The sequence below is a fragment of the Ahaetulla prasina genome, chromosome 2, assembly GCF_028640845.1.
Source record: "Ahaetulla prasina isolate Xishuangbanna chromosome 2, ASM2864084v1, whole genome shotgun sequence".
NCBI classification, from domain to species: Eukaryota; Metazoa; Chordata; class Lepidosauria; order Squamata; family Colubridae; genus Ahaetulla; species Ahaetulla prasina.
This window is the reverse complement of record NC_080540.1, coordinates 19,486,872-19,506,528: the sequence shown is the minus strand read 5'-3', so window position 1 is coordinate 19,506,528 and position 19,657 is coordinate 19,486,872. Positions and strand designations below refer to the sequence as shown.

General features: G+C 39.5%; 1 pseudogene; it reads right to left on the bottom strand.

Annotated features, from left to right (window-relative positions):
* Positions 1-11,779: 11,779 nt before the first annotated feature.
* LOC131190403 (olfactory receptor 2B2-like) lies at positions 11,780-18,456 on the bottom strand (annotated as a pseudogene).
* Between the last annotated feature and the right edge of the window lie 1,201 nt (positions 18,457-19,657).

Sequence of the window (19,657 nt, the reverse complement as noted above, 5' to 3'; positions counted from 1 at the left end):
CAGAATCCTTTTACCAGTCCCAGAATGGGTAGGGTCCAATATTTTGGCTACGGAAAGACAGAAAACTGCAGCAAAATTTAGTGTGTAGGAGAGGAGAAATGCAAGAACACTCCAGTCTCCCTCTCTGCCCTTTTCTCTTGACTATTCAACATCCTTGCCTGTCCAATGTCTGACAAATCTCTATTCATATTCTTTATGCGTTTAGAATATTTACAGACCCCTCACATCCTGGACATAAACTGTTTCAACTCCTACTCTCAAAATAATGCTATAGGGCACTGCACACCAGAACAACTAGACACAAGAACAGTTTTTCCCCGAACGCCATCATTCTGCTAAACAAATAAGTCCCTCAACTGTCAATCTAAATCTGCACTAATATTAATCTTCTCATTGTTCCCATCACCCATCTCCTTCCATTTATGACTGTATGACTGTAACTTTGTTGGTTGTATCTTTACGATTTATATTGATATTGATTGTTTCCTGATTCACATTCATATTTCACCTCCTGTTCAGGAGTTCAAATCCCTTGTATGTAGTGTCCCTTCCTCCTTTCTTTCCCACAAGAAGCAACCAGTGAAGTAAGTTGACCTGAAAGAGAAAGAGAGAGAGAGGAAGAGGGACAGATTTGACAACAAGCAGTGGGACACAGCTAATCAAATCTTATTTTTCCATATAGAGAAACCCCACATAATTAAGATATAGTTGAATCTGTTTGGAGATTGGCATTGCAGTCAATTTAACCAAGTATAAATCTTACTGACTATCTTATTTAGTAATTACATATTAATCCCCCCCCACCAACCCTGCACACTTAAATAAAACAACAGAAGCCAGATCGATGATTTTAGGCAATTGGTTTATATGTCGGGGAACTCTGGAAAAATATTAATTAGGAAGGAATGATTCGTACGATAGGTATGATTTGATTGTGATTAAATTCTAATTAACTTTTTGGTTGGTCCTTTCCCCTTTTGATATTAATGCATAATTTTTGAAATAAAAAATTGACACAGTTTAATCTGAATATTTCTTAGCTTCTATGTTTTTGTGCACACTTCCTACATACAAAGTTTTCCACAATAAAATAATTTTCACTATACAGATTTTTGAAATATATATTTTTATACACACATCCCCTTAGAATGATGTCTCTGTATTGTTCTCTGTGTATATGTGTAATTATGCATGAGTAAAAACCGTATCACAGTATATGGATTTTATTGTTTAGCTGCATTCCAGCTTGCATACAAGTTGGGAACTATAAATTCCCCAATTTTATATTAAAATACAAATCAAATTAACTTCTTCCTTATTACTAGCACAAATGTTAGTGTTTGTAAAGAAATATGCCCCAAAAGGTAATATTTTATAATGAGCAAACTCAAAAATCATGTTGAAAATTTGGATCAGATGACCCACATTAAGAACTGAGAGATTTTTACTGTAGCTTAGGCTCACCTTTGGTGAAGTCAGCTGTAATCAATGAAAACCTAGGTTACAATATATTTCCTAATCAACATTCACTTACTTCATATATATACATATATAACAAGGACTCCTTCACGGATTACTACCTTGTCTATGAGGCAATGAGCTATGCCATGCAGGGACACCCAAAATGGACAGGTCATAGCAGAGAGTTCTGACAAAACGTGATCCACTGGAGAAGGAAATGGCAACCCACTCCAGTATCTTTGCCATGAAAACCCCATGGACAGTACAAAAAGGAAAAAGAGGAACGTTGTCCATGGGGTCACAATGGGTCGGACATGACTTCGCAACTAACAACAAAATGTAACAGGGAAGGATCGTATCAAATATATCTATTCATCTATAGAGATATAGATATAGATACACACACACATACTATATAAGAAGTTGTAACCCCAAAGCACTCTACTATCTAACCTCACCTGTGTCTGGGTAAGAGAAATGTTGTTACCGCTTGACTCATCCAGATGTGTTGGCTTGGAGCATTTTGGATACCTGTATGATCTCAGGTAAGAATCTCTCATTCTTACTTTTTCTATTTATGAAGAATCAGCCTCTATTCAAGGAGTAGATAACATATTTTCAGACCAAAATAGTTCTATTGGAGAATCTGTGAATGGACTTTTGTACTCTAGAGGTTGGGCTGAAAGGTGGGAACAGGTGACAGATTAATGGGGAGGGGAAACCCCCAAAAAGGAGACCAGAAAGAGACACCCCGGAAACTAGATGCAAGTTAAGAGAAATATTTTGATAGGAACAGAGTCCGAGGAAGTAAGTAAGACATGAAATGGGTTGACATGAATGCAGGTTGAGGCAATGAGCAACATGAAAATAGTCAGACTGAATAGTCCATAGAATCCCACAGGGCTTAATCTCAGGCAAATGGAGATAGCATTGCAACAATAATTTCAGAACGATTTTACACTTGATCCTGTAGGGAAAGAAAGCTAAATGCAAAGATGAATGCATTTTTCTGTTTAAAGGAAAAGGGAGATAAATTACAGCGGAGAGACAGCAATAAAAAGGAAGGGAAACCTTGCTGGTTGAGTATTGGGTGTGTGTATGTGTTGGGAATCCAAAGAGATGGAAAAGAAAGAAGGCAAAGTCTCCCTCCACCCAAATGCTTGTCAGCTCACCTTCTTCAGACAGGCATTTTGGCTCATCCAGGTGTTCCAAAATATTTAGATATCATGCAGACACACAATAATCAATCTGTGAAGGCAAGAAATGGAGCAGGATGATAGATTTTATAGGCATTTTCTGGGAGGGAGAGGAGAAAGGGAGGACTATTCCTGGCCTATTTCTCACCATTTATTGTAAAATGCTATAGAGTAAAGTTGTCATAGCTTCCCAGGGCACCAGGACTCAAGATGAACAATTAGCGGCAAGCAAGACATTTCTCTCCAGAGTCCAGCAAAACCCTTGAAACCATTTGCAAGGCTCACCCAGGAAGGATAGAGGGGGGGTCAGAAAAGTGACAGGAGCAAAGATGCAGGAGTGGGAGGAAGTGATGTGCAAAAGTTTGGATCAGCAAGCAAAGGAGTAACTTTCAAATAGTGTCAGGAATGTTTGTTTGATATTGCAGGAAATGTGGAATGGAACAAATTTATGTGCAGCCTTTAGAGCACAAGATGCCAGGTTAAGGATGATGGGCTAAATACACACACAGAGAGACAGACAGACAGACAGACAGACAGACAGACGGATATACATAGAGAGAGAGAGACACACACACTTAAATTGTTTGCTTCTGTTTTTATTAATGTTGTACATACACATCTATATGTGATTCCGGATAGAACATCTAGAAGTCTTTGGCCATCACACCCAATCTAGACCAATCATGAGGGGATCAGGGCACCTATGTCCTCTCCATGGACTCTCCATCCAGTCTACATTCTTTTGCCACAAATTGTATTCCAAATGTTGGCAGCATTGCAAAAAAACCGCAAGTGAACCCAGTGGGCCTATATACCGTATATACTCGAGTATAAGCCGAGTTTTTCAGCACGTTTTTTGTGCTGAAAAGCGCCCCCTCGGCTTATACTCGAGTCTACGTCTTGATGTACTTCGGGAACCCCGCACAGGAGACGCCAAAGAGGCGGCGAGATCGTCCGGCGGGATTTGCCCAAGGCTGAGCAGTTCGCCGCGCGGACCTGAGCCAAGCCGGTCCCAGTCCAGCCGAACGGTGAAAGCGACATGCCGAGCGCCGCTCCGCTTTCACCGTTCGCTGACTGGGACCGCTTGGCTCGGTCCGCAGTAACTCCGCCAGGCTGTGCCGCGAAGAAACCATTTAAAAGCCCCGCCAGGGCTTTCTTCCTCCGTGCTTCAAGTTGGGCTTTTAAATGGTTTCTTCGCGGCACAGCCTGGCGGGAGTTACTGCGGACCCGAGCTGCCGGTCGCAGTCCAGCCGAACGGTGAAAGCGACATGCCGGCGCCGCTCCGCTTTCACCGCTCGCTGACTGGGACCGCTTGGCTCGGTCCGCAGTAACTCCGCCAGGCTGTGCCGCGAAGAAACCATTTAAAAGCCCCGCCAGGGCTTTCTTCTTCCTCCGTGCTTCAGAAGTTGGGCTTTTAAATGGTTTCTTCGGCACAGCCTGGCGGGAGTTACTGCGACCCGAGCCAAGCGGTCGCAGTCCAGCCGAACGGTGAAAGCGACATGCCGGCGCCGCTCCGCTTTCACCGTTCGCTGACTGGGACCGCTTGGCTCGGTCCGCAGTAACTCCGCCAGGCTGTGCGCGAAGAAACCATTTAAAAGCCCCGCCAGGGCTTTCTTTCTTCCTCCGTGCTTCAGAAGTTGGGCTTTTAAATGGTTTCTTCGGCACAGCCTGGCGGGAGTTACTGCGGACCCGAGCCAAGCCGGTCGCAGTCCAGCCGAACGGTGAAAGCGGAGTGGCGCCGGCATGTCGCTTTCACCGTTCGGCTGGACTGCGACGCTTGGCTCGCGGGCGGGCGGGGAGCCGACTTTGGCCCTTTAGCAAGGAGGAAGGTGGGAGGAAGCGGAGCTGCCGGCTGTGGCGCTCCGCTCGGAGCCGCCGCCGCCGCCGCCTGGAAGAGAGGAGGTGACCTTCACGCGGAGAGGGTGGGGATGGGGGTTGAGGCGTGCAAGAGGAGCGGCGTGGAGGAAGAGGAGGAGGCGACGCCCGCCGACAGCGCGGCTTCTAAGATCAGCCCACGCTCCGAAGAGGAAAGGAGCGAGTGGGTGGGTGGCTGGGACGAGACCCCACCACAAACACACACACAGCCGGTCGGACGGCGGTTCCTTTCTCTGCTCTCTCGCTCTGCGTCAAGGCGCTGGAAGGGGCGGAGAGCGAAACAGCAGCAGGAGCAGCCGGCGCTTGCCGCTTCCTCCTCCTCCTCCTCCTCCTCCTTTGTGGCGGGCTGCTTCCAAGTCTGGAAATCTGTTTTGGGAAGTGGTGGTGCAGCGGCAGTTCAGCCCTGTCGGCCGGGGAAGGAGGCGGTGGATCAGATTCTCGCGCCACACCGAAGTCGGCTGGAAAGCTTGCTGCTTCTTCTTCTTTTTTGCTTCCCTCCCCCCCCCACCCCTCTTTTCGGCTCTCTTGCAACGTTGCTGCAGCTCCTCGGCTCCTTTTCCCGGCGCCCCAGAAGGCTCGAGCCTCTGCTGCCGATTGAATACTAAAATAAAATAAAAGCGGAGAAGAGCAGGCGCCGCTTTTGGTGTCCGCGTCCCTGTCGCCGCCCGGCAGGGCAGCGTTTAAAAAGGCGGGGAGTTGAAAAGAGGCTGCCTCTTGGGTTACCTCAACATCCATTCCAGAGCCGCTAAAGGCGGCTGCTTGGCCCGCCCTGGTTGAGGCAGGCACAAAAAAGGTCCCTGGTGACCCAGAATTCATCCTAGCCCCATTGACTGGCCTTTGACTCGATAGGATTTAGCTGGCGGATTGTTAAACAGCGCACCTTTCTTCTGGGGAGAAGTCACTCTAATAAATATTGGGAGGTGTTTTCAAGGAAACATAGGGTCCACCTTCTGCCCACAAGAAATGTAGGAAATGCCACCATTCCCAGCCTTCTGAGCACATCAGCTTATCCTGGCAGAGGATGAGGAAAGTCGCATTTCAAAGCCTTTGGAAATCACCAGCTTGGAAAAAGCTAAATTATGTAGGGCTATTCAGCTACAACTTCGTGTTTAGGTTTTGTCTTTTGAAGCGAGATAATGATAGCTAGCTAGCTAGCTAATTAGATAGATAGATAGATAGATAGATAGATAGATAGATAGATAGATAGATAGATAGATAGATAGATAGATAGATAGATAGATTAGAAAGAAAACAGAACAAAAAAACAGAATAATAGAGTTGGAAGGGACCTTGGAGGTCTTCTAGTCTAACCCCTGCTTACGCAGGAAACCTTATACCACTTCAAATGCTTATCCAATATCTTCTTAAAAACTTCCAGTGTTAGAGCATTCACAACTTCTGGAGGCAAGTTGTTCCACTGGTTAATTGTTCTAACTGTCAGGAAATTTCTCCTTAGTTCTAGGTTGCTTCTCTCCTTGATTAGTTTCCACCCATGCTTCTTGTCCTGCCCTCAGGTGCTTTGGAGAATAGTTTGATTCCCCCTTCTTTGTGGCAGCCCTGAGATATTGGAATGTTCCTATCATGTCACCCCTAAACTAGACATACCCAGTTCACATGCCCGTGAGGCGTCTTGCTTGCATGTCACACACACGCACCGCTCGCTGGGAAAAAAAAAGGATGGAAGGAAGGAAGGAAGGAAGGATGGATTGATGGATGGGCGACCGCTTTGAGCGCAACCCTTCTCCCGCAACTAAGGGGGTCAATGTTTTCCCCAATCCTAGGGTGTGGGAAACAGTCATTCTTTCTTCCCCTAGTCTCTCCGAGATCGCACTGCAGCGCCCATCATCCCCAGCCGGCAATCTGAGCTCGTGCCATCGATGTGGTCCTTGAACTTCCCCCTCCTTGTTTCTAACCCAGCCTAGGATGGCCGGCGTGGAGGGTATGGTGGTGGTAAAACGACCAGGAGAAAGCTTTCGCTCTTTTTGAGAGGTCCTCTTGGAAGGCTGCCTTGGAAAGGGAAAGTGGGGAGGGGGCAGAGATTTCTCCCTCAAAGGTCCCCTTGGAAGGCTGGGTTGGAAAGGGAAAGTGGGGAGGGGGCAGAGATTTCTTCCTCTCGGGTCCCCTTGGAAGGCTGGGTTGGAAAGGGAAAGTGGGGAGGGGGCAGAGATTTCTTCCTCGGGTCCTTCTAGAGTCCTTGAGAAACTGATATCATACAAGGTTAATAAATTATACTCCTCCTCCTCATTGATGAGTTTTTCATCCTGAAATTGATTGAAACATTGTACCATCATATGCTGCCATAGTATAGTGTTAACAACATCTGTAAAGATGATATATGAGCATGACACTAAGTTTTTTCTATATTTCCCCCTTTATTGAAAAACTTCCATCATGCTTCTTTCTGAAAACAAAGGTCATTATAATATACCTCATTATATATTTGATTTGATGATATTTCAGTTAATAAATACCATTTAAGGTGTTAAGCTTCCTTTCTTTTTCAGCAGCAAAGTGAATTACAACTTTAAAGAACTTTATTACTTTATATTCATTTATTTTAAGTATAGATTTTAGATTTTTAAACAAATATGTTTAGAGCTTTTATATCTTTCAAGTTATTCAAATTATCCCTCAGCAGGTATATAATGGCATCCAATTCCAATATCATGTTGGGGCTTTTGAGCAAGGGAGGAGGAGGCGAGCACCACCTTCGCTGGCATTCCGGGATTTCCCTTTGTTTAGAGCTGGGAATCCTCCTTCTTACTTTTCTATTTATGAAGAATCAGCCTCTATTCAAGGAGTAGATAACATATTTTCAGACCAAAATAGTTCTATTGGAGAATCTGTGAATGGACTTTTGTACTCTAGAGGTTGGGCTGAAAGGTGGGAACAGGTGACAGATTAATGGGGAGGGGAAACCCCCAAAAAGGAGACCAGAAAGAGACACCCCGGAAACTAGATGCAAGTTAAGAGAAATATTTTGATAGGAACAGAGTCCGAGGAAGTAAGTAAGACATGAAATGGGTTGACATGAATGCAGGTTGAGGCAATGAGCAACATGAAAATAGTCAGACTGAATAGTCCATAGAATCCCACAGGGCTTAATCTCAGGCAAATGGAGATAGCATTGCAACAATAATTTCAGAACCATTTTACACTTGATCCTGTAGGGAAAGAAAGCTAAATGCAAAGATGAATGCATTTTTCTGTTTAAAGGAAAAGGGAGATAAATTACAGCGGAGAGACAGCAATAAAAAGGAAGGGAAACCTTGCTGGTTGAGTATTGGGTGTGTGTATGTGTTGGGAATCCAAAGAGATGGAAAAGAAAGAAGGCAAAGTCTCCCTCCACCCAAATGCTTGTCAGCTCACCTTCTTCAGACAGGCATTTTGGCTCATCCAGGTGTTCCAAAATATTTAGATATCATGCAGACACACAATAATCAATCTGTGAAGGCAAGAAATGGAGCAGGATGATAGATTTTATAGGCATTTTCTGGGAGGGAGACTATTCCTGGCCTATTTCTCACCATTTATTGTAAAATGCTATACAGTAAAGTTGTCATAGCTTCCCAGGGCACCAGGACTCAAGATGAACAATTAGCGGCAAGCAAGACATTTCTCTCCAGAGTCCAGCAAAACCCTTGAAACCATTTGCAAGGCTCACCCAGGAAGGATAGAGGGGGGGGGGGTCAGAAAAGTGACAGGAGCAAAGATGCAGGAGTGGGAGGAAGTGATGTGCAAAAGTTTGGATCAGCAAGCAAAGGAGTAACTTTCAAATAGTGTCAGGAATGTTTGTTTGATATTGCAGGAAATGTGGAATGGAACAAATTTATGTGCAGCCTTTAGAGCACAAGATGCCAGGTTAAGGATGATGGGCTAAATACACACACAGAGAGACAGACAGACAGACAGACAGACAGACAGACATAGAGAGAGAGAGAGAGAGACACACACACACACACACACACACACACTTAAATTGTTTGCTTCTGTTTTTATTAATGTTGTACATACACATCTATATGTGATTCCGGATAGAACATCTAGAAGTCTTTGGCCATCACACCCAATCTAGACCAATCATGAGGGGATCAGGGCACCTATGTCCTCTCCATGGACTCTCCATCCAGTCTACATTCTTTTGCCACAAATTGTATTCCAAATGTTGGCAGCATTGCAAAAAAACCGCAAGTGAACCCAGTGGGCCTATATAATCCTGCTCCATTGCTCAGAAGTATTGTCCCTCTTTCTATTTACATTGGCCCCTCAACTGCCTTGGTTGAGTCTGCTAAAGGGTTCATGGCTGCCATGTCATAGTATCTATATCTCAACTTGTTAGGGACCCAAATCCATGGGAGGTCACTCTCTGGATTTGGATTCTTCTACTACATAAGAATATAATTTTAATATTGTGGGTTTTTAATGGGCTTTTAACAGGGGTTTTTATCTTTTTGTAATTTTCTTATTTAATATTTTTAATCATACAGCATTTAAATTAGATTTTTAAACTTGGTATTGTATTTTAAAATTTTTTGGATTATTGTTGTTTTATCTGCTGTACACCGCCCTGAGTCTTCAGAGAAGGGCGGTATAAAAATGTGAATAAATAAATAAATAAATAATATTCTATATATTATATTTTCCATCTCAGGATATTATCTCCTTGGGAAAAAGAGGGAAGATTCTGAACATCATGTTGCTACTCATTTATATATCTCTTTCACAGTTATCTTTACACACCCTCTTTGTGTGAATAAATTGCCTAAATGTTCTTCCTATAAATGGTCACCCAATTTATATTCAGTCTAGGTTGATCCTATCAATTGTTTTACCACAGACATTTCTGGCGTTCTGCATTTGCACCACATTCAACTTTGTGTTTATAGTGTAGTGTTTTTGGAAAAGAAGCTACGCAAGATTAGGTTTACAACTCTTAAGAGTCTTTTTTGCTATGTAGTTGCAGTGGGCTTTGGCACTTAGATCATTTGATATGAAAACTCCAAGGTCTTTAACAGGGTGGGGGTCATCTATAAGGTAATGTCCATCAAGCATGTACTTAGTGTTTGGGTTCTTTTTTCCAATATGTAAGACTGAGCATTTGCTGGTTGAGATTTGGAGTTGCCAAGTTTTAGACCAAGCGGTTAGAAGATCAAGGTCTTTTTGAATGGTAGATGTATTGCCGGTGGTGTTAAATAGTTTGACATCATCAGCAAAGAGAACACAATTAGTTGAGATATGGGCACAAAGATCATTTATGTATAGCATGAAGAGTGTTGGTCCAAGAATGCTACCTTGAGGAACGCCACTCTTGACAGGAACAGGATTTGATAGAGCATTGCCTATTTTAACCACTTGTTGTCTGTTAGACAGAAAAGCAGATATCCAATTGTGAAATCCAATTTCATAAAATATTTCATGAAGTGTTAAAATCAATACATTTAATTTCAAAACATCCCCAGCTTCATTTTCTAATAGCAAGTAGGATAGTCCTGCTTTATGTCAAATAAATGTCAAGTGTTAAATTTTTGGAGCCTACAGACACCATGGAAGGGCTTTTATATATATATATAGGAATCCTCAAAGCTATGGATTTTATAATAGTCCTCAAAAACCCATGATGGGAATGTCATGGTCTACCTAAAGGGAAAGTTTGGGAACTGTTCTTGTATGGGGAGAAAATCATGAACAAATTGTTCTTTTAGATTCAGGATATAGAAATTCAGGATACAGAAATTGCATTCTTTGACAAAGTGACAAAATTAGTAGACCAGAGGAATACTGTCGATATAATTTACTTGGACTTCAGTAAAGCATTTGATAAAGTAGATCATAACCTACTACTAGATAAAGTAGAAAAATGTGGGTTAGACAGCACCACCATCAGATGGATTCGTAACTGGCTGACCAACCGCACTCAACGTGTAGTCCTCAACGGAACTACATCCACATGGAGGGAAGTATGCAGTGGAATACCCCAAGGCTCTGTTTTAGGCCCAGTACTCTTCAATATCTTCATCAATGATTTGGACGAGGGGATAGATGGGGAACTCATCAAATTTGCAGATGACACCAAGCTGGCAGGAATAGCCAACACTCCAGAAGATAGGCTCAAATTACAGAAAGATCTTGATAGACTTGAACATTGGGCGCTATCTAACAAAATGAAATTCAACAGCGAAAAAAGTAAGGTTCTACATTTAGGCAAAAAACCCAAAATGCACAGGTACCGTATATGTGGTACCTTGCTCAATAGTAGTACCTGTGAGAGGGATCTTGGAGTCCTAATGGACAACCATTTAGATATGAGCCAGCAGTGTGCAGCAGCTGCTAAAAAAGCCAACACAGTTCTGGGCTGCATAAACAGAGGGATAGAATCAAGAGCATGTGAAGTGTTAGAGCCATTTTATAATGCCTTGGTAAGGCCACACTTGGAATAATGCATTCAGTTTTGGTCGCCACGATGTAAAAAAGATGCTGAGACTCTAGAAAGAGTGCAGAGAAGAGCAACAAAGATGATTAGGGGACTGGAGGCTAAAACATATGAAGAACGATTGCAGGAACTGGGTATGTCTAGTTTAATGAAAAGAAGGACTAAGGGAGACATGATAGCAGTGTTCCAATATCTCAGGGGCTGCCACAGAGAAGTGGGAGTCGGGCTGTTCTCCAAAGCACCTGAGGGTAGAACAAGAAGCAATGGGTGGAAACTGATCAAGGAAAGAAGCAACTTAGAACTAAGGAGAAATTTCCTGACAGTTAGAACAATTAATAAGTGGAACGACTTGCCTGCAGAAGTTGTGAATGCTCCAACACTGGAAATTTTTAAGAAAATGTTGGATAACCATCTGTCTGAGATGATGTAGGGTTTCCTGCCTGGGCAGGGGGTTGGACTAGAAGGCCTCCAAGGTCCCTTCCAACTCTGTTGTTATTATAAATATTCTAGAAGGATGGAAAAATCATAATGCATAGAGCATTTGCAAGGGTGGAATAATATCAATTCAAATTCTCTTTAAAAGAAAACAGTAAGAACTTCAGAAGATGCCTTTTCCACAGAAGCAAAAAAACTCTGAGATATCAAGGGACACAGTTGACACAAGGTGGAAGTGTACTCTTTAATTTACAGTCTTGTGGTATCACTATATGTTACAATTGTATCATGACAAAAAGAAAGGTACAATCAAAACCACTTAAAGAATAACAAATAAGGAGTATTCCCGTTGAACCGTCAAAGGCAGCTTCGAATTGTGTGTTTATTTCTTCTTGATTAGTCTTTTGAGAGCTTTATGTACCTCTTTGTTCCTCAGAGTGTAGATCAGTGGATTAAGCATGGTGGTGACAAAGGTCTAGAAAAGGGAAATCATCTTGCCTTCATCACGGGAGGCGGAAGAGTGAAGCAGCAGATAATCAAAGGTGGCTGTTCCATAGAAGAGCCAGACCACCAACAAGTGGGAGGAACAAGTGTTGAAGGCATTCTTCCTGCCCTCAGCCGAAGGGATCCTAATCACTGCAGCTGCTGTATAGCCATAAGAGATTGTGATGAGACTAACCGGTGTTAGAAGAAACACCACACTACCAGACAGCATCAAAGTTTCATTAAGTGAAGTGTTAACACAGGCCAGTTTAAGAAAGGCAGGGAGCTCACAAAAGAAATGATCCACTTGATTCTGCCCACACAATGGAAGCCTAAGAATCATTACCATATGAACTAAACAAACTAACGCTTGGTCTAAAACTTGGCAACTCCAAATCTCAATCAGCAAATGCTCAGTCTTACATATTGGAAAAAAGAACCCAAACACTAAGTACATGCTTGATGGACATGACCCACACCCTGTTAAAGACCTTGGAGTTTTCATATCAAATGATCTAAGTGCCAAAGTCCACTGCAACTACATAGCAAAAAAGGCTCTAAGAGTTGTAAACCTAATCTTGCGTAGCTTCTTTTCCAAAAACTCTATACTACTAACAAGAGCTTATAAAACATTTGCTAGGCCAATCCTTGAATACAGCTTGCCTGTCTGGAACCCATACCACATTTCTGACATCAATGAATGTGTCCAGAAATATTTTAAAAGAAGAGTTTTCCACTCCTCTGAAAACAACAAAATACCTTATGCCACCAGACTTGTAATCCTAGGCTTAGAAAATTTAGAACTCCGTTGCCTTCGACAAGACCTATGTTTAACTCATAGAATCATCTACTGTAATGTCCTTCCTGTTAAAGACTATTTCAGCTTTAATTGCAATAATACAAGAGCAACCAATAGATTTAAACTCAATGTTAACCGCTTTAATCTAAATTGCAGAAAATATGACTTCTGTAACAGAATCATCAGTGCTTGGAACATTTTACCTGACACTCTGGTCTCTTCCCATAATCCCAAAAGCTTTAACCAAAAACTTTCTACTATTGACCTCACCCCATTCCTAAGACGACCATAAGGGGCGTGCATAAGCGCACAAATGTGCCTACCGTTCCTGTCCTATTGTTTCTCTTTTTCTTCATATATATATATATATATATATATATATATATATATATATATATATATATATATATATATATATATATATATATATATATATATATGTTTATATACTATATAATCTTTTGTGTGATGCTTATGTATATTGTTGTGACAAATAAATAAATAAATAATGAGACACTGAAGCCACTTATCCAGGAGACAGCAGTCATCATGAAACACAGAGAGTGGCTCATAATGGTAGTGTAGCACAGTGGATTATAGATGGCGGCATAGCGGTCATAGGCCATGGCAGACAACAAAATACTCTCCGTTTCACTCCCTGGCTTGTTACATCTTCTTCCTGTTAAAGACTATTTCAGCTTTAATTGCAATAATACAAGAGCAACCAATAGATTTAAACTCAATGTTAACTGCTTTAATCTAAATTGCAGAAAATATGACTTCTGTAACAGAATCATCTACTGTAATGTCCTTCCTGTTAAAGACTATTTCAGCTTTAATTGCAATAATACAAGAGCAACCAATAGATTTAAACTCAATGTTAACTGCTTTAATCTAAATTGCAGAAAATATGACTTCTGTAACAGAATCATCTACTGTAATGTCCTTCCTGTTAAAGACTATTTCAGCTTTAATTGCAATAATACAAGAGCAACCAATAGATTTAAACTCAATGTTAACTGCTTTAATCTAAATTGCAGAAAATATGACTTCTGTAACAGAATCATCTACTGTAATGTCCTTCCTGTTAAAGACTATTTCAGCTTTAATTGCAATAATACAAGAGCAACCAATAGATTTAAACTCAATGTTAACTGCTTTAATCTAAATTGCAGAAAATATGACTTCTGTAACAGAATCATCAGTGCTTGGAACATTTTACCTGTCACTCTGGTCTCTTCCCATAATCCCAAAAGCTTTAACCAAAAACTTTCTACTATTGACCTCACCTCATTCCTAAGACGACCATAAGGGGCGTGCATAAGCGCACAAATGTGCCTACCGTTCCTGTCCTATTGTTTCTCTTTTTCTTCATATATATATATATATATATATATATATATATATATATATATATATATATATATATATATATATATATATATATATATATATATATGTTTATATACTATATAATCTTTTGTGTGATGCTTATGTATATTGTTGTGACAAATAAAAATAAATAAAAATAAATAAATAATGAGACACTGAAGCCACTTATCCAGGAGACAGCAGTCATCATGAAACACAGAGAGTGGCTCATAATGGTAGTGTAGCACAGTGGATGATAGATGGCGGCATAGCGGTCATAGGCCACGGCAGACAACAAAATACTCTCCGTTTCACTCCCTGGCTTGTTACATCTTCTTCCTGATATTTCTCAACCAGTTAAAAAAGGCAGTTTGTAACATGTCATGGAGAAAATTTATGTGATCACTAAGGGTGAGAATGCCTTGATGGTACATTATCAATTAGCCAGTTGATTAATTAGGGCATTCATCCTTTAGAATGGTATGGAATAGAATAGAATAGAATAGAATAGAATAGAATAGAATAGAATAGAATAGAATAGAATAGAATAGAATAGAATAGAATAGAATAGAATAGAATAGAATAGAATAGAATAGAATAGAATAGAACTTTTTATTGGCCAAGTGTGATTGGACACACAAGGAATTTGTCTTGGTGCATATGCCCTCAGTGTACATAAAAGAAAAGATACCTTCATCAAGAATCATAAGGTACAACACTTAATGATAGTCATAGGGTACAAATAAGCAATCAGGAAAAAATATGAATATAAATCATTAGGATACAAGCAACAAAGTTACAGTCATACAGTCCTAAGTGGAAGGAGATAGGTGATGGGAACGATGAGAAGATTAATAGTAGTGCAGATTTAGTAAATGGTTTGACAATGTTGAGGGAATTATTTGTTTATCAGAGTGATGGAGTTCGGGAAGAAACTGTTCTTGTGTCTAGTTGTACTGTTGTGCAGTGCTCTGTAGCGTCGTTTTCAGAGTAGGAATTGAAACAGTTTATGTCCAGGATGTGAGGAGTCTGTAAATATTTTCACAGCCCTCTTTTTGACTCGTGCATTAAACAGGTTCTCAATGGAAGGCAGGTTAGTACCAATTGTTTTTCCTGAAGTTCTAATTATTCTCTGAAGTCTATGTCTGTGTCAGCCTGCCCCAGATCAGTGTTTGAGAAAATAAAGACCCAACTCCATCATGTCTAGTTTAACAAAAAGAAGGACTAGGGGAGACATGATAGCTGTGTTCCAATATCTCAGGGGCTGCCACAAAGAAGAGGGAGTCGGGCTGTTCTCCAAAGCACCTGAGGGTAGAACAAGAAGCAATGGGTGGAAACTGATCAAAGAAAGAAGCAACTTAGAACTAAGGAGAAATTTCCTGACAGTTAGAACAATTAATAAGTGGAACGACTTGCCTTCAGAAGTTGTGAATGCTCCAACACTGGACATTTTTAAGAAAATGTTGGATAACCATCTGACTGAGATGGTGTAGGGTTTCCTGCCTGGGCAGGGGGTTGGACTAGAAGGCCTCCAAGGTCCCTTCCAACTCTGATGTTATGTTATATTATGTTATGTTATGTTATGTTATGTTATGTTATGTTATGTTATGTTATGTTATGTTATGTTATGTTATGTTATATTATATTATGTTATGTTATGTTATGTTATGTTATGTTATATTATGTTATGTTATATGTTATGTTATGTTATGTTATGTTATGTTATATTATATTATGTTATATTATGTTATATTATGTTATGTTATGTTATGTTATATTATGTTATGTTATATTATGTTATGTTATATTATGTTATGTTATATTATATTATGTTATATTATGTTATGTTATGTTATATTATATTATGTTATATTATGTTATGTTATATTATATTATGTTATGTTATGTTATGTTATGTTATATTATGTTATGTTATATTATATTATGTTATATTATATTATGTTATGTTATATTATATTATGTTATATTATGTTATGTTATATTATATTATGTTATATTATATTATGTTATGTTATATTATGTTATGTTATGTTATGTTATGTTATGTTATGTTATGTTATGTTATATTATATTATGTTATGTTATGTTATGTTATATTATATTATGTTATATTATGTTATATTATATTATGTTATATTATGTTATGTTATATTATATTATGTTATATTATGTTATGTTATATTATGTTATATGTTATGTGATGTGATGTTATGTTATGTTATATTATGTTATATTATGTTATATTATGTTATATTATGTTATATTATGTTATATTATGTTATATTATGTTATATTATGTTATGTTATGTTATGTTATATTATGTTATAGAATAGAATAGAATAGAATAGAATAGAATAGAATAGAATAGAATAGAACTTTTTATTGGCCAAGTGTGATTGGACACACAAGGAATTTGTCTTGGTGCATATGCCCTCAGTGTACATAAAAGAAAAGAAAAGATACCTTCATCAAGAATCATAAGGTACAACACTTAATGATAGTCATAGGGTACAAATAAGCAATCAGGAAACAATATGAATATAAATCATTAGGATACAAGCAACAAAGTTACAGTCATACAGTCCTAAGTGGAAGGAGATGGGTGATGGGAACGATGAGAAGATTAATAGTAGTGCAGATTTAGTAAATGGTTTGACAGTGTTGAGGGAATTATTTGTTTATCAGAGTGATGGAGTTCGGGAAGAAACTGTTCTTGTGTCTAGTTGTACTGTTGTGCAGTGCTCTGTAGCGTCGTTTTCAGAGTAGGAATTGAAACAGTTTATGTCCAGGATGTGAGGAGTCTGTAAATATTTTCACAGCCCTCTTTTTGACTCGTGCATTAAACGGGTTCTCAATGGAAGGCAGGTTAGTACCAATTGTTTTTCCTGAAGTTCTAATTATTCTCTGAAGTCTGTGTCTGTGTCAGCCTGCCCCAGATCAGTGTTTGAGAAAATAAAGACCCAACTCCATCATGTGTAGTTTAACAAAAAGAAGGACTAGGGGAGACATGATAGCAGTGTTCCAATATCTCAGGGGCTGCCACAAAGAAGAGGGAGTCGGGCTGTTCTCCAAAGCACCTGAGGGTAGAACAAGAAGCAATGGGTGGAAACTGATCAAAGAAAGAAGCAACTTAGAACTAAGGAGAAATTTCCTGACAGTTAGAACAATTAATAAGTGGAACGACTTGCCTTCAGAAGTTGTGAATGCTCCAACACTGGACATTTTTAAGAAAATGTTGGATAACCATCTGACTGAGATGGTGTAGGGTTTCCTGCCTGGGCAGGGGGTTGGACTAGAAGGCCTCCAAGGTCCCTTCCAACTCTGATGTTATGTTATGTTATGTTATGTTATGTTATGTTATGTTATGTTATGTTATGTTATGTTATGTTATGTTATGTTATGTTATGTTATGTTATGTTATGTTATGTTATGTTATGTTATGTTATGTTATGTTATGTTATGTTATGTTGAAGAAATTGGTAATTTATACCAGACAAGTCTGTATGCAGTACAAGCAAAGCTGGAACTGGAAGTAAATCAAAACCACAGAGTCATATTCTCTCCTGAACCCTCCCCCTACTAGAGGTCAATACAGTAATAGTCCAATGTCTTCTTCCTCCTCGGCCACGTGTAGTTTCACTTCTGATATTCTCCCTCTGTCAATCTTCTGGATGGAATGTGGAGCCAGCAGCTGCCGTTACATTCACGCGCCAAAACAATTCAAACATCTATTTTAAAAAGGCTTTTTCCCTCTCCCACACATGCAATGTCAGCCGACGCTGGAAACAGTGAAAAACCTCCCCCCTCCTCCATAAAGCATGTAAGACACTCAGTAGAGCAAACTTTTAACAAGGTAATAAAACAGTCAGATAATCTAGTAGGAGAAATACACTTAATTAAAGCGGAGGCTGACAGTCTGTCTTGTTGGGTTGCAGAACCAAACCAGACAGTTATAGAGGTGCAGATGGCAGACTCAATAATTCCTCTGTAGAACTGGATCAGTAGCTCCTTGGGCAGTTTGAGCTTTCTGAGTTGGCGCCAAACACATCATATCTCTTCAGCTCCATCCATTTACAATACTCAGCACAGATGGACCTTATTACTTCTTGTACCAATTTCTGACGTTCTCCATCTGCACCACATTCAATTTATCAGTATGTGTCTCTTGATGTAACCAACTCTCATTTCCATATCAGTATCTACAAACAGGCCTTCTCAACAGTATCCCATAAATTTGGGGTGTTCCCTCCAGTGAACTATAATTAGCGTTATCTTCATAGTCTTTTGATGCCGGACAAAGATATATTATTCTCATGGTCATTTTAATAGTATGCTAATTTTGCTGTGATTTTTTACCTTTTATTGCTACTTTCACTATTTTCATTGATTGCTTACAGTGGGCCACAAAGATTTTTTTTCTTGAATACTTTGGGATGTTTCTTATTGATTTCTGGCTGCTAATCATGAAAACAATCTGTAATTTAACCTATCATGTACCATTTCATATACATCTTCTGTTTTTACAGAATAGCAATGTACAATCTTTCATAGCTGTTGGCTATGCTGCTCACATGCCAGAAACATATGAAAACATGGAACTTTTCTTTTTTTTTTTTTCCCCCACTGGTTGACTGTCTTTTTTTTTTTTAATATTCAAAAAGTTTTACAGAAAATTTTTTCCCCCTTTCCCCCCCCTCCCCCCTCCCTTCACAACCCCCCTCCCCCCCCGACTTCCCGGAACGAGCACAAGGTATAGTTAAAAATAAAACAAACATATGCTAAAAAATTTTCGTCCCAACTTAATTATACCCCTACAATCATCAATTCCTAACTTCCCCCAAAAACAATCAAAAATAATACATCATAATCATTCAAAAACAGTCTGATAACTCTTAGTCTGATATCTACGTTGAATATAGTCAATCCATTTTTTCCATTCCTTTAAGTATCTTTCTTGCGTATTGTCTTTCAAAAAGGCTGATATCTTCGCCATCTCAGCCAAATTGGCAACTTTCAATATCCATTCTTCTATTGTAGGTACTTCTTTTTTATTCCAATATTGTCCTATTAGTAATCTTGCTGAACATGGAACTTTTCTTGAAGTGCATCCATTACACCTTGTAAAACTAGAATTTCTGTGAAGTTCTAAAAACGATGGTTCTGCTGCTTGGATCACAGCTTATATGTACCTAGTATTGTTGTTACATTTGCGAATGGGACAGCCATGCAAAAGAGTTGCATTACATTAAAAAGACAAAAATTGTTGTCCAGTGTTATTTCATTCTGTATTTTATTTATAATTGTTACAAACAACGCATGTAATTTCAAAGCACTTCCAGTTTTATTTTCTAATGCAAGCAGCGTAGACATAGTTCATATCAAATAAATTAAATGTCAATTGTTTACTTTTGGGGTCCTGTAGACACCACGGAAGAGCCATTATATACATATAGAATTCCCTAACAAGCCATTGCTGATTCTGGATTATATTAGATTCTATTACAGTCTTCAAAAACCGATTATGACAATCTCAGGGTTTACACAAAGGGAAAGTTTGGGAACTGGCCTCATGAGGGAAGAAAATC